Consider the following 15,352-nt stretch of genomic DNA (forward strand, 5'->3'; position numbering starts at 1 on the left):
CAAATTTCCACGCCCCCAAATTTCCACGTCCCCAAATTTCCACGCCCCCAAATTTTCACGCCCCTAAATTTCTACGCTTCCAAATTTCTATATCTCCCAAATTTCTACATCTCGCAAATTTTTACGCCCTCAAATTTCCACGCCCCCAAATTGCCACGCCTTCAAATTGCCACGCCCCCAAATTGCCACGCCCCAAAATATCCACGCTTCCAAATTTCTATATCTCCCAAATATCTACGCCCCAAATTTCCACGCCCCCAAATCTCTACGCCCCCAAATTTCCACGCCCCCAGATTCCCAAATTTCCAAACATCTGCACCCCTAACTCTAATCCCTCAAATTCACAAGTTCTAAAATTGACCAATTTCCGAATACTTCACTCCCCAAATTTCCCCTATCCTTCAATATCACCACAGTTGACCAAAACTACCAAAGAGCAATTTTTCCAAACCGCACAGAATTAAAATAGTATCTCGAACTCGACTGCTCCCAAAGCACAGTCAGAAGCAGCTGACGTGGCACACGTTCACATAGGAAAGCATATGGCGTGTGTTCGAAGGAATTCGAAAGTATTTTCATTAGAGTCTGGTGGTTGTACAAGTTCTCTAAAAAAGGAGGAAAATCTGGAGATTTGCTGACTCGATTAACCGAGGCAAGGGTACAGTTCCGCATACTGACAGCGTAGCGGGGTATCGATGTAAGTGAAATCAGCTGTCTCATCAACATAATCGAAATTCAGGTCTCCGTCATCTACGAAACGGAAAAGTGTTTCGAAAGGTCCGACAAGGGAAGAAGTAGAAAAGAAGAAAGGGAGAAAATTGTCGGCAGGAAAATGGTAGGAAATCAGATCGAGTTCGGTAAGGTGGTAAAAGGCAAACGGCGCCGTACCATAAATCAGGATGAGAGTAGACACTTAAGATCAGATTACGCTTGAAAATGTGCAAATTGAAACGTGATTGTTTTAAAACACCAATGAAAATCCGTTCACCTCTGGAAATCACTTCTTGGATACAGCTGGTGCAATTTGTAATTCAAACGTGGGATCAAATCGTTTCCCTGGTATTTTCGTTCGTCTGGAATCGTAACGAAGCTTCGATTGACTTCACCTAGTTAAAGTAATCTACTGGTCGGGAATAACGGATTACTTTCACCATCAATTGCTTCGCGTTTATTACCTCGTCACGAAGGAATTCGGTGTTAACGACGCTTTCTTTATGGGAGGTTCACAATTCTTTTCCAAATTGTTCGTTCTTTATTTACGGTTTCAGAAATGGAGATATAGAAATGAAGCTATTTAGAAATATAGTTATTTTGGGATCTGGAGATATTTGGATCTAGGGATTTTTTGGGGTCTTGAGATATTTGGGGATCTAGGGATTTTGGGATCTAGGATTTTGGAATCTAGGAATTTTGGGCTCTGAAGATATTTGGATCTAGGGAATTTTGGGGATTTTGAGATATTTGGGGACCTATGGATTTTGGGGTCTAGGAATTTTGGGATGCAGAAACTTTGGAATCCAGGGATTTTTGGTATCTAGGGATTTTGGGGTCTAGGAATTTTGGGATGTGGGAATTTTGGGATCTAGGGATATTGGAATCTAGGAATTTTGGGCTCTGAAGATATTTGGATCTAGGGATTTTTGGGGATTTTGAGATATTTGGGGACCTATGGATTTTGGGATCTAGGGATTTTGAGGTCTAGGAATTTTGGGATGTAGAAACTTTGGGATCCAGGGATTTTTGGTATCTAGAGATTTTGGGATCTTGAAATATTGGGGGACCTAGAAATTTTTGGATCTAGGAATTTTGGGATCTAGGGATTTTAGGATCTAGAGATATTGGAATCTAGGAATTTTGGGATTTAAAGATTTAGGCATATTTTATTAATATTAAAAGTTTAAAATAGTATCAATAAATTCCAAATTGATTTTTAAGAGACAAATTTTTAACAGACAATTGTAAGCTTGAGACTTGAGCATTATTTTCCAACTACAATTAATGTGTGGTATAATTATGATATTAAGAAGTAGACTTATCGAAATGATAACAGTATTTCCTTTAATTGCCACATTAACGGTACACAGCCAGCAGAATTTTCTTCATGGCCATGTAAGAAGAGTCTGTCGCGGAAATAGACAGCGGTAATTAAGTTCCTGTATCACGACACGGGTAATAAATTGTTAAGGAATTTTCTAAATCACTAACCAGCAGCTGACTCGTTTTATGATCCTGAGAACGTGGAGGGTCATCTATTACTTTAGGTGAAATACCTACGTTACACCCCTTCCGCCTTTAAAGTAGCCACCCTTAAAAGCACCACCTACAAATGTCTCCACAAATCGCGACGAGCGTAAAATATCCAATTAAACTTCGTAACCCGATTCCGACTGAAAACGTAGTTGACTTTCTTAATCACGAAACAGCAAAATGGTCGGACTCTCTCGGGTCGCGATTCGATAAACTTAATTTCTGGCTTGGAAATTCTTTCGTTCGATTATATTAATTTTATGAACGTGTATAGCGCGTCATTCGAGTCAAAGTTCATTGGAAAATTAAAATCTTTCGAGTCAAAATTAAATGCAAGTTTTAATTATTCCGTAAAGTGAAATGTAATTAGTGGATGAGAATTATTTCGAATCAAGATTGAATAGAAACTGCAATTATACAGCGTGCGAATGTAATTAGTGGAGAATCATTTGTCCGAGTCAAAATTAAATGCAAGTTTTAATTATTTAACTTCAGAAGCGGAATATGAGTGGATTAAAATTATTTGTCCGAGTCAAAATTAAATTTTAATTATGTTTTTATTCGCGTTTGAACTTCGTGACAGCGCGTCAGCGAAGCTGAAAAATCCTCTTTGAGCTTTAACGTTGTAAATTAACGGACACAAAGGAAAATTGAGTTTGCAATTCTATTTTCCTGTACAAGGCGTCTCACAATTAGTAGGTCCCTGAAATGGGGGGTAGCTGATGTGATTTTGAAGGATTCTGACACTTGATACCTGAAACCTGATACTTGGAACTTGATATTTGAAACCTGACACTTGATACCTGAAACCTGATACTTGAAACTTGATACGTACTTTCAACGACCCTGTAACTCGATACTTGAAACTTGATATGTGAAACCTGACACTTGAAACCTGAAACCTTATACTTGGATCTCGAAACCTGATATCTGAAACATGATACATGATACCTGAAACCTGATACTTGTAACTTGATACGTACTTTTACCGACCAGACTTGTAACTCGATACTTGAAACTTGATATTTGAAACCTGATACTTGATACCTGAAACCCGATACTTGGAACTTGATACGTACTTTTATTTTGCTGCGTACTTGATGACTCGAGAGTGACTCTTCGAAGAATTTTTACGTTTCACAAAAGCTCGGAGTGGGCTAACAATTTTTGTGACACTGCCGAGGGAAAACAGTTTCTGATTTTCTATCGGTTTAGCTAAAATTCGGCTGGAGATGTAAATACGAGTGAATAATTCAAAAACGAAGCTTCAAACCCCATTTTTGCAAAGGGAAATCTTATTCAGAATCGTGTCTACCCCTGATTTCAGGGTCCTACAGTTGTGAGACACCGTGTAGTGGGATTAACCTTTAATGAGATTTTCTCGAACTGTTCGTTGAAAGTCAATACCGTCTTTTTCATAGATACAAGGAAGATTGATGGTGTCCATGGCAGGGTACTTGAAGCGATCTCGGAACATGGTTGTGACAGTGTCTTGTTTACGAACTAATTAGGTCAGCTAGCGTGATGTCATCAATCTGAGATTTCTTCCCTTGTCCATAGAAAGGAGGTTCGATGCAGTCTATCGATTACCTGACACATAAAGATCACCAAATAACCAGGTGTTTAAATTTGCCAAAATTTGCGCCATCCCTCCTTAGTTCTCCGAATGTTCCCAAAATTACTCACCTGTTTAATTACGATCCGACGATGAGAAATAGGCTGCAGGTGGGTAAGATTTATCGGTTGGCATACTATGAATACATAATTGTTTGATTTCCGGTGCCTAAATCGATTTCTTTCGACCCTCGAAATTACCAGGAGCCATATATCATTCACGGCTGACGAAATGGCGAAAATGAAATACAGTCGAGGAAGCAATATCGTTACGCTCTTATCAAACATTTGTGATTGATCGAGCGGGGATGAGCGGAATACGAAAGCAACGGTGTCGAATCTTACGGCTACTATGAAGGAACATTTTCGGATACCAGGTCAGCCTCCAACGATCCTACTTTTGAATCCGCGGCAAGATAATAAGCCGTGGTGAAGAGGGATGAAACCGACGGAGAATGGTACTAATTTTAGAAGTACTGTTCGCCGGGATGTTTGGACTTTTCGCGAAAAGGTCGAAAGGTATTCACTTTTTCGCGATTATCTCTGCTTGCATTCCTTTTTGTTAGGTTTGACCTTTCGTGGACCGTTTACAACGTTTCGTTTCGTCGTCAAGCTCCCAGAAACTCTTTGTTTCATAGTACACAACGATTTGATCAATTGCTGATCGGTTCAGTGATGAAATAGGTCTGATGAAAAATTTGCCGTAATGAAAAGAAATTGACTGCTAGAATATCACAATTAAAGTAGGTCCCTGAAATGGGGGGTAGCTCACATGATTCTGAATAAGATTTCCCTTTGCAAAAATGGGATTTGAAGCTTCGTTTTTGAATTATTCACTCGTATTTACATCTCCAGCCGAATTTTAGCTAAACCGATAGAAAATCAGAAACTGTTTTCCCTCGGCCGTGTCACAAAAATTGTTAGCCCACTCCGAGCTTTTGTGAAACGTAAAAATTCTTCGAAGAGTCACTCTCGAGTCATCAAGTACGCAGCAAAATAAAAGTACGTATCAAGTTCCAAGTATCAGGTTTCAGGTATCAAGTATCAGGTTTCAAATATCAAGTTTCAAGTATCGAGTTACAAGTCTGGTCGTTGAAAGTACGTATCAAGTTCCAAGTATCAGGTTTCAGGTATCAAGTGTCAGGTTTCAAATATCAGGTTTCGAGATCCAAGTATCAGGTTTCAGGTATCAAGTGTCGGGTTTCAAATATCATGTTTCAAGGTCCGAGTATCAGGTTTCAGGTATCAAGTGTCAGAATCCTTCAGAATCACGTCAGCTACCCCCCATTTCAGGGACCTACACTAGTTATGAGACACTCTGCACAAACTACGTATGAATGGCAAGTTCAAATACAAAAAATAAATTTAGTTGTCTGTGAAGGTTCAGAAAACTGTCAATGACCCCTTACAATTTAACCTCGTGATAAAAAAAGAGAAAACGAAAAAATTTGATATTTATAAGTGAAGTATTAATCTGCATATGCAAGCACATATAAAATACATGCTCCCCTAAAAAAATAAAACCATAAATTTTTATTAAATTTCTATTTTTGTTTTCATTATGATTTTAAACAATTTTCCAAGTTTCTATATGAAATGAAATATTTTAATCATTTGTTAGTCTCCACTTTATATCTCGATTTTTATAAGTTCTTTTAGAGAATTTGTTTCCGCGCAACCGGAAATCACTGTTTTTTCTCTTTGATGTCTCTGGTTCATGAAACGGTCATCGAAGTCGACCGAGAAAGATCGAGTTAAGAAAAAAGAAGCAAATGAAAACGAAAGAAGAAATAAATAGACGCCTCGAGCACCGACACGAAATCTTCGCCACTTTAATTTCTCCTCGAGTTATTTCCATGATGACGGCTCCAACTCGATTTACTTGTTTATGAAACGGTTTCAACGGTTACGCTTCAGTAATATTATGTCCAGGAATATTCCAATTATACTCTATTATTGCTGTTTCACGCTGATTTTTTTATTCGTTAAATTATTTTTGTTCTAGGTGCTTAGATTTACCTTTCAAGCTTTCTGTGAAAATTATAAGATTTCTGAATTACTGCAATTTTTGTATTCTGAGGTTTCTTAAGAAGATTCGATGATTATTAAATTGTTGATCTCTCAGATTTATGGATTCTCAGGTTTTATAAGAGGGACATTTTCTAAATGAGAAAAATTGAGAAATTTTTGGTGGGTTCTTAAATTTCCAAATTTCTAATTTTATGAATCCTAAAATCTCTGAATTTGAAAAATACCCAAATTTCCATATTTCTGAATTCCAAAATCCCCAAATTCCCAAAATTCCAAATACCAAAATCCCCAAATTCCCATCTTTCTCAATCCAAAAATCCCCAAATTCCAATATTTCCAAATTCCAAAATCCCCAAATTCCCAAAATTCCAAATACCAAAATCCCCAAATTTCCATCTTTCTGAATCCAAAAATCCCCAAATTCCCATATTTCCAAATCCCAAAATCCCCAAATTCCCATATTGCCGAATCCCAAAATCCCCAAATTCGAAGAATCCCCAAATTCCCAAAATTCCAAATACCAAAATTCCCAAATTCCCATCTTTCTGAATCCAAAAATCCCCAAATTCCCATATTTCCAAATCCCAAAATCCCCAGATTCGAAAAATCCCCAAATTCCCACATTGCCAAATCCCAAAATCCCCAAATTCGAAATCTCCCCAAATTCTCACAGTGCCAAATCCCAAAATCCCTAAATTCCCAAAATTCCAAATACCAAAATCTCCAAATTCCCATCTTTCTGAATCCAAAAATCCCCAAATTCCCATATTTCCAAATCCCAAAATCCCCAAATTCCTATACTTCCAAATCCCAAAATCCCCAAATTCCCAATACATCCCCTATTCTCCCAACTACAACGCGAATCGATGCACATCGTCAATCGCACAAACGCGAAATCCCCGAAATATTTGGATTCCGTTTGCATCCACGATTTTCCCGTTCTATTTTCAAGCACGAACAGAACTGAATGTGAATGAAGAAAACAGTATAGCGTATGTACCATTTCGGATGCACAGTCGTTATTTTTAGCTCCATAGGGAAAATTTGTCACAGGAAGTGGTTAGACAGTTGATTTTCAGTTGTAAGCCTTGTTCCGCGATTCTCAGAATAAGATTTGCTGCTTCTTTTTAACGCGAACGGGGATTTGTTAAGCCTCTATGTTCTTGACATTTTTTATTTATACTTCGGACGCGTTCGATTAATTCTTTCTTTAAATATAAATTTTTAGAAAAATTCTTAAGAGATAGAGACACAATTTTTTATGTTAAACATACAATTTTATTATGTATCTTTTATCGTGTTTAATGTTTAGGAAATATAATTTTACACGTCTTGTAATAATATGTTGTTTACTTCATTTAGTTACTTTTAATTATTTAATGAAATTCTTAAATTACACAAGCTCTTAATTTTCCTCAATATTAATTATTTAATTAAATTCATAAATTATTCAACCTTTTTATTTTGTTCAATTTTAATTATTTAATGAAATTCTCAAATTACACAATTTCTTAATTTTCCTCAATTTTAATTATTTAATTAAATTCACAAATTACACAATTTCTTAATTTTCCTCAATTTTAATTATTTAACGAAATTCATAAATTATCCAATTTCTTAATTTTGCTCAATTTTAATTATTTAATTAAATTCTCAAATTACACAATTTCTTAATTTTGCTGAATTTTAACTATTTAATGAAATTCTCAAATTACACAATTTCTTAATTTTCCTCAATTTTAATTGTTTAATTAAATTCACAAATTACCCAATCTCTTAATTTTGCTCAATTTTAATTATTTAACCAAATTCTCAAATTACGGAATTTCTTAATTTTTCTCAATTTTAACTATTTAATTATTTAATAAAATTCTCAAATTACACGATTTCTTAATTCTGTTCAATGCTTAATTTTCTCAAAATCATATTTCTCCAAGAAATTCCTTCTCTCTAATTACCCAAATCCCTAATTTCTCCATTTCCCCAATTTTCCACGACCCGAACTTCTCAAACTTCCTCCTAACCCCAGCATCCACAATTTCCTAATGCCATCGTCCAAAAATAATAAGAATAAAAGGAACCTAGAGTCACGAACAGCTGACACCGACTGTCAGCGGGTTAAAATTGATTACCAAGCTCGTATTTTATCGAATGGATTCAAGTTCGACAGCATCAATGAATCACGGGAATATTTATTAGATCGTAAGCAAGTTACAGGTTATTCTTTGCGACGTTGTTGTAACGCGTTATAAATCATTAGGAGATCTTAGAGGAGTTCCATATTCGCTTCCCGGTTTACTTTCGTTGCTCCTCTAAATTTATCGTTCATCTCTCGAAATAACTCTTCCCGTAACGTAACATTTCGACGCGGACGTTTTACGAGTCGATTTCTACGTTTCTGTTATTGTCTACCTTCGCTTTCGTGTTTCTCGAATCTTCGCCCTTCTAACACATGTTTTCTGCGTATTACATACGTTTTACCGATGTCCCACGAGTTGGCGCGCTTAGAAGAGCTATTGGTCAGAATAGAAAAACTCGCACGTATTTTCGGAACAATTCGCAGTCAAGCGCAATTAGGCGAAAAACAATGACAGTCGACAAACTCTCGAGTGAGATAGTGCGAATTGCCTGAAGCAGTTGTTGTCATTATTATTCTTACGCGCCGAAATGTAACGGAAGTGTTCACGGTGGATAGAGCTTCTTTTACTTTCACGCGTCAACTCGTGGGACGTACGTACGTAAATTATTGCAGCCAAATTGAAAATTCACGCGGGACAAAAATATGAGAAAAATTTACAATATTTGAAATGCGGTGCGTCACGAGTGCGTCATAGCTGACGCGCCAACTCGTGGGACGTCTGTTAATTATTACGTCCAAATTGAAAATTCACGCGTGACAAAAATATGAGAAAAATTTACAATACTTGAACTGCGAGTGTGTCAAGAGTGCGTCATGGATGCGTCATGAATATATCACGACTGCGTCATGGATGCGTCATGAGTGCGTCACGATGGTCACGAGTGCGTCATAAGTGCGTCATGAGTATCAATAGTGCGTCTTTGATGCGTCATGACTGTCACGAGTGCGTCATAAGTATCAAGAGTGCGTCATGGATGCATCATGACTGTCGCGAATGCGTCATAAGTGCGTCGTGGTTGTCACGAGTGCGTCAAGGATGCATCATGAATGTATCACGAGTGCGTCACAAATGCGTCATGGTTGCGTCATGAATGTATCACGAGTGTGTCATAGGTGCATTATGAATGCGTCAAGAGTGCGTCGTGGGTGCCACGAATGCGTCATAAGTGCGTCGTGTGTGCCAATAGTGCGTCATGGGTGCGTCCTTAGTGCCAGCAGTGCGTCATGGGTGCGTCCTGAGTGTCATGAGTGTGACAAGTGCGTCATGGGTGCGTCATGAGTGTCACGAGTGCGCCAAGAATGCGTCATGAGTGAATCACAAGTGTGACATGAGTGCGTCATTGTTAACGCGCCAACTCGTAGGACATCCATAAATTATTCCTAACAAAATTGTCAGCGTCTTCAACACCGTCAGTTTAGCAAGAATATAGAAAAGTATATTCTTGAAGAGCAACTTTCTCGGTATATTTACTCTCCTTTAAACATACGCTGGTCCTCACAAAATAGACCTTGTTATCCAATTTTCTGTATCTTTAATCTGGAGATATAATCAGATTCAATTGCTACCGCAGTAATTTCCCTCTTGCTTTCAATTTATTTGTACTCCTGAAGAGTACTGGCAAGAAAGAATAGACCGCAGAAGAAACGAAATGATGTTACCGTAACAACGATGATAACCGATAACATACATAATAAGTCATTCTACGAACATCCAGAAAGAAAAATTGTAGCAGCGGAATGTAGATCGATATCTCGTCAACATCGTGTCGTATGAAGTATGCGAATATTGGTTGAAATGAAAATGTTTGACCTGGTTAGTCGAAAATATTTCGTTATTTAATCGGCTAACGATATTGGTTGAAATTACGTTCTTTCTTTCGTCTAAAACAAGGACATTTTGTACGAAAAACTAGTGGAATCGGTTATCGGTAATTTGTAAGGACGTCGAGTCGCGAGTTGGGTCCGCTATGACGCACTCGTGACGCACTCGAGATGCACTCGCAGTTCAAATATTGTTTTTTCTCGTAATTTTGGTATGCTTGAATTTTCAATTTGGGTGGAATAATTTATATACGGATGTCCCACGAGTTGGCACATCAGCTATGACATTCTCGTGACGCACTCACAGTTCAAATATTGTAAATTTTCCTCACATTTTTGTCACGCGTGAATTTTCAAGTTGGGTACAATAATTCACGTACGGATGTCCTAGTTGGCGCGTGAACTATGATGCACTTATGACGCACTTACAATTCAAATATTTTCCTAGCTTTATTTGCACTCAACTAAATTTCAAATTGAAGCTCGACAATACAAATCGTTAGTATCTCAAATATTTGTATTCCAAATTTACCCCGAACGCAGAAAATAAATGGGGGAATTCGTTAAAAAATCGTCCGTCTACATGAAAAAACAGTGGGGCGAAAATGTGTGCTCGCCGTACCGTAACTTTCGCGGGAAATATTTCTTCATACAACCGATGACTCCATAGTTATTCGGTATAGCGAAACCGGTTGGTCCCTGTGTATTTCACTATTTGCAGTGTATTAGAAGCCACAGGCGGACCGCAGCTTACATTTTGATCGTAACACAAATCGTGATTTCTCTGTACCCGACAGTTATTATTGCGTTAACAGCTGACTAGCGACGGACCGGTAATATCGCGTTCAATATCCTGTACAGCATTCACCCAATATCGATAAATTACCAGAAATATTGCTTCCGGTTCCTTTTGTCCGTGGTGGACACGTTCGTACGCGCATTTTCATTTTCAGCAGAACGTGGATAGAAATCGTAAACTCTCCGTGTTATGGGTCTGTTATCTACGAGTTTCACCAACGAAGAACGATCTTCTTCCCTAACTTTGCTGCTCGCTAAATGACCTCGTCGCTCCGTTTCTGGATAAATAATTTCTAAACTTCCGAGATCGGATAGAAAATCAGAAACTGTTTTCCCTCGGTAATGTCACAAAAATTGTTAGCCCACTCCGAGCGTTGTGAAACGTAAAAATTCTTCGAAGAGTCGCTCTCGAGTCATCAAGTACGCAGCAAAATAAAAGTACGTATCAAGTTCCAAGTATCAGGTTTCAGGTATCAAGTATCAGGTTTCAAATATCAAGTTTCAAGTATCGAGTTACAAGTCTGGTCGTTAAAAGTACGTATCAAGTTACAAGTATCAGGTTTCAGGTATCAAGTGTCGGGTTTCAAATATCAAGTTTCAAGTTCCAAGTATCAGGTTTCAGGTATCAAATGTCAGGTTTCAAATATCACGTTTCAAGTTCCAAGTATCAGGTTTCGGGTAAAATATATTATTTGATTAAATAATTAAAATTGTACAAAATTAAGAAGTGGGTTACTTTGAGAATTTGATTAAAAAAAATAGAAATTTGAAAGAATAAAAACTTGCAAACGAAGTAATTTATAAAACAGTATCATTGTAAATTCAGCACATAAGCGTTGTATTTCTCGGGCAGTGTGGCCAGCATAATTCCAGCAATTCCGCCGCTTCATATTATTACCGCGGCAGGGTTTTATGTGTCATAGATGTTGCGCTCGTAAGAAATAAAGTTGCCGCGAGCGCCGGAAGAAATGGAAGGTGATTCGCGTTTTGCCATAGTCAGTTCAAATTGCCGATAAACCTATACGATTCGAGTTTTATGTGTATCGCCGCTCCGCCGAAATTGCTCGGCTAAACAGGCAACGCACTTTAATCAAACCCGCATTCAGTGATCTCGAAACGTATCACCGATCGATATTTTGCTGTTTCATCGCATTAAAAGCTTTCTGCGGTATTTTGCGTAACACTCGACCGAATGTCATCGACCACTCGAAAATCGATTTATTACGGAAACTTTGTTACCCTTCGATGATAACGTTATTTGCTTCGTTATGATAGACTCTCGCTTTTATTTTTGTAGCTTAACCTCTTTCTGATTTAATTTGTTTTCTGACTTAATACGTTAAGTCGATAGAAAATAGATTAGATTATAAATTTAGAAAATAGATTACTCAGAGTATAGTCATTTTTATAGTATTTAAGTCTTATGCAATTACACACGATTTGTAAAATGTTTTATTTGGATGAGTCTTACTTGTGACGCACTCGTGACGCACCCGTGACACCTGACGCACTCCTGACGCACCCAAATTCAAATATTGGGGTGAACTATGACGCATTCATGACGCACTCACAACGCACCTGTGATGCACTCATGACGCACCTGTGACGCACCCAAATTGAAATATTGTAAATTTTTTCGAATATTTTTGAACTCCATTTCAGTTTGGAGTTCAAGTCCAATTATAATTTGGGTGACCTGTGACTCACTGATGACGCACTCGTGACGCGCTTGACAATTAAATTGCAAGGGGTTAATATTTGAGAATATAATAAATTCGAATCAGTTGTCATAGCCTCAACAGAACATTTAAATAAGCTAATAAAAAAATACTTGCATACAAAATTTTTGTCGAATGTCTGTTTTAAGAGATCACGAAGTATCACAGTAAATATTTGGGAATCTCTCACCGTTCCATCATATACACCCCGTTGATTTTTACATTTTACACCGTCACATTGCGCGGAGCATAAAACTGTACAAGCACTGTATTCTCGTTTCTGAAAAAAATTCTCCATAAAGCGTTGTCACTGTTTCTCCGTTTACACATATTTCCGGGCGTGAAAATTACATGGGGCTAAAACGTACGCAACGCGCGATTTTTGCGAGGTTAGAGATACAAAGTATCTCCGGCGGTGGGCACAGAATGGAGGATATTACGCAATATTACTGAAGTTGCATTTATTCAAACAAACGTCTTAGTTTTTATGGTTTATTTCTACTGAAACCATGGGGCATTCGCCGAATGAAGCTGCAATAACAAACGGTCTCGCGGCTGTTTCATTGCGGTTTCCAACGAAACGCACGAACAGATAGAGCTTTACAATGTTTCTGGAAACATTTTAGGAAAATTTACGACGGAATATTTTTTGAGGGTTTGTTATTTTATATTTAAATTTAGTTTCATAGAATTTGATATAAATATTTTTTTAGATGAATTTATGGTAGTTTATATGTGATGTATAAATATGATGTAGAAAATGTTAGTAGCAATTTATTGGAGTAATAATTATTATAATAGTTGTATGATACAGTAGTGGCAATTAAAAATACATAATAACCTAACCATTCAGTTTAATAAAATTTGTAATAAATATTTTTTAACTGAATCTATAATTTCACACAAAGTGATGAATTTATATTATGAAACAGACAATAGTGTCAGTTAACAATAGTAATAATAGAGGCAGTAAACAATAACAATAATCAATAATAATTTAAGTATTAATCTCAAACGAGTTCATCAAACATTTTAATGCCAAGTTGACCCAAGTTGATCCCAAGTTGACCCAAACTGATCCCAAGTTTGACATAAAACTCCCTCCCTAAACAAGAATACAAAATCAGTCCAAAATCGAAGAATGTCCACGTTAATAAAGCAAGGGAGCACAGTCACGAAAAGGAAGTACACAAAGAAGATTAATTATCCGTACACTTTCCATCGTTTTTTATTTACCCCGCAGCTATCAATCTTCCCTCATATTATAACGATAGAAATTAATTCTTATCTAGTTCCTTTCATGCAGGCCGAAACATTCCAGTAAAATGAAAGAAAGAATGCTAAAACGTTCCTTTGTGAATTTAAACATGCCTTCATCAAATAATTCACTTTGTAATAATACCTCATTAGAGAAAAAATTCCAGGTATTTTTAATGGAGACGGTAATATTTTATTTTCAGTAAAATTCAGCGTTATTTTTTTACCGCGCGTGTTCTGAACATTTTCATATCTCTCTGATAACCGTTGTCTTTGTGTTTCATCTGCTTTTCTCTAATTTACTGCTGCATCCGATTTTACGGATTATTTTAATTATGTTCGTATCATAGTTAAACGAGTTCTTTTAATTTTTGTTGTTTGTGTATGATAAAGGGTGGTGTGTTATAGCGAAGATTATATTAAATGATGATTAAACGATGAATCAGTAGGTTCTCTATATGGAATGATCGTTGAAGAGTGTCTTTTTAAAGAACTTTTATGTTTAACCAAACTGGTCAGACAAGTAGAATATGTTTAAGAAGTAATGAGACTAGTAAAACATGTCAGAGGAAAGTGGCCAGACAAGTAGAATGAGATGCAGCAATATAGTCAGACAAGTAGGGTATGCTTCATAAATAATGAGACTAGTAGAATATATAAAAGGGAAGTGGTCAGACAAGTAGAATAAGGTGTAGCAAGATAGTAAGACAAGTAGAGTATGCTTCATAAATAATGAGACTAGTAGTATATGTCAGAGGATAGTGGTCAGACAAGTAGAATGAGGTGTAGCAAGATAGTAAGACAAGTAGAGTATGCTTCATAAATAATGAGACTAGTAGAATATGTCAGAGGAAAGTGGTCAGACAGGTAGAATAAGATGCAGCAAGATAGTCAGACAAGTAGAGTATGCTTCATAAATAATGAGACTAGTAGTATATGTCAGAGGGAAGTGCTCATACAAGTAGTAAGTTGATGTAGGAAGGTGGTAAGACAAGTAGAGTATGCTTGATAAATAATGACACTAGTAGAATATGTCAGAGGAAAGTGGCCGAACAAGTAGTAAGTAGATGTAGGAAGGTGGCCAGACAAGTAGAGTATGCTTAATAAATAATGACACTAGTAGAATATGTCAGTGGAAAGTGGTGAAACAAGTAAAAGTTGCTGTAGCAAGGTGGTAAGACAAGTAGCATGTGCCTGATAGGTAGTGGGACTAGTAGAAGATATCAGTGGAAAGTGGTCAGACAAGTAGAATAAGACAAGTGTAGTAAGGTGGTCAGACAAGTAGAATAAAACAAGTGTAGCAAGATGGTCAGACAAGTAGAATAAGACAAGTGTAGTAAAGTGGTCAAATAAGTAGAATAAGACAAGTGTAGTAAGGTGGTCAGACAAGTAGAATAAGATGTATGAAGGTGGTCAGAAAAGTAGAATAAGATGTACGAAGGTGGTCAGACGAGTAGTATAAGATGCAGTACGGTGGTCAGACAAGTAGAATAAGACACAGTACGTTGGTCAGACAAGTAGAATAAGATGTAGTACGGTGGTCAGACAAGTAGAATACTCCTACTAGGTATCAAAACAAGTGGAATGCACCAAAGAAAAGTGGTCAGACATGCATAATCTGATTCTAGGAGGTGGTCAAACAAGACAAATCTACTTTCTAGGTAATCAAACACGTAAAATAGTCTTGACTTGAATCCTGCGATGACTTTATTGAATGTGATCCCAA

At 37.1% G+C, this 15,352-nt stretch overlaps 1 protein-coding gene across 4 annotated transcripts in view; it reads left to right on the plus strand.

Moving 5' to 3' along the window:
• Window positions 1-15,352, plus strand: part of AstA-R1 (allatostatin A receptor 1) — a 51,551-nt gene that overhangs the window by 15,540 nt on the left and 20,659 nt on the right. The gene's annotated exons all lie outside the window — the stretch shown is intronic.

This window comes from Megachile rotundata, chromosome 8 (genome assembly GCF_050947335.1).
Source record: "Megachile rotundata isolate GNS110a chromosome 8, iyMegRotu1, whole genome shotgun sequence".
Classification (NCBI taxonomy): Eukaryota; Metazoa; Arthropoda; class Insecta; order Hymenoptera; family Megachilidae; genus Megachile; species Megachile rotundata.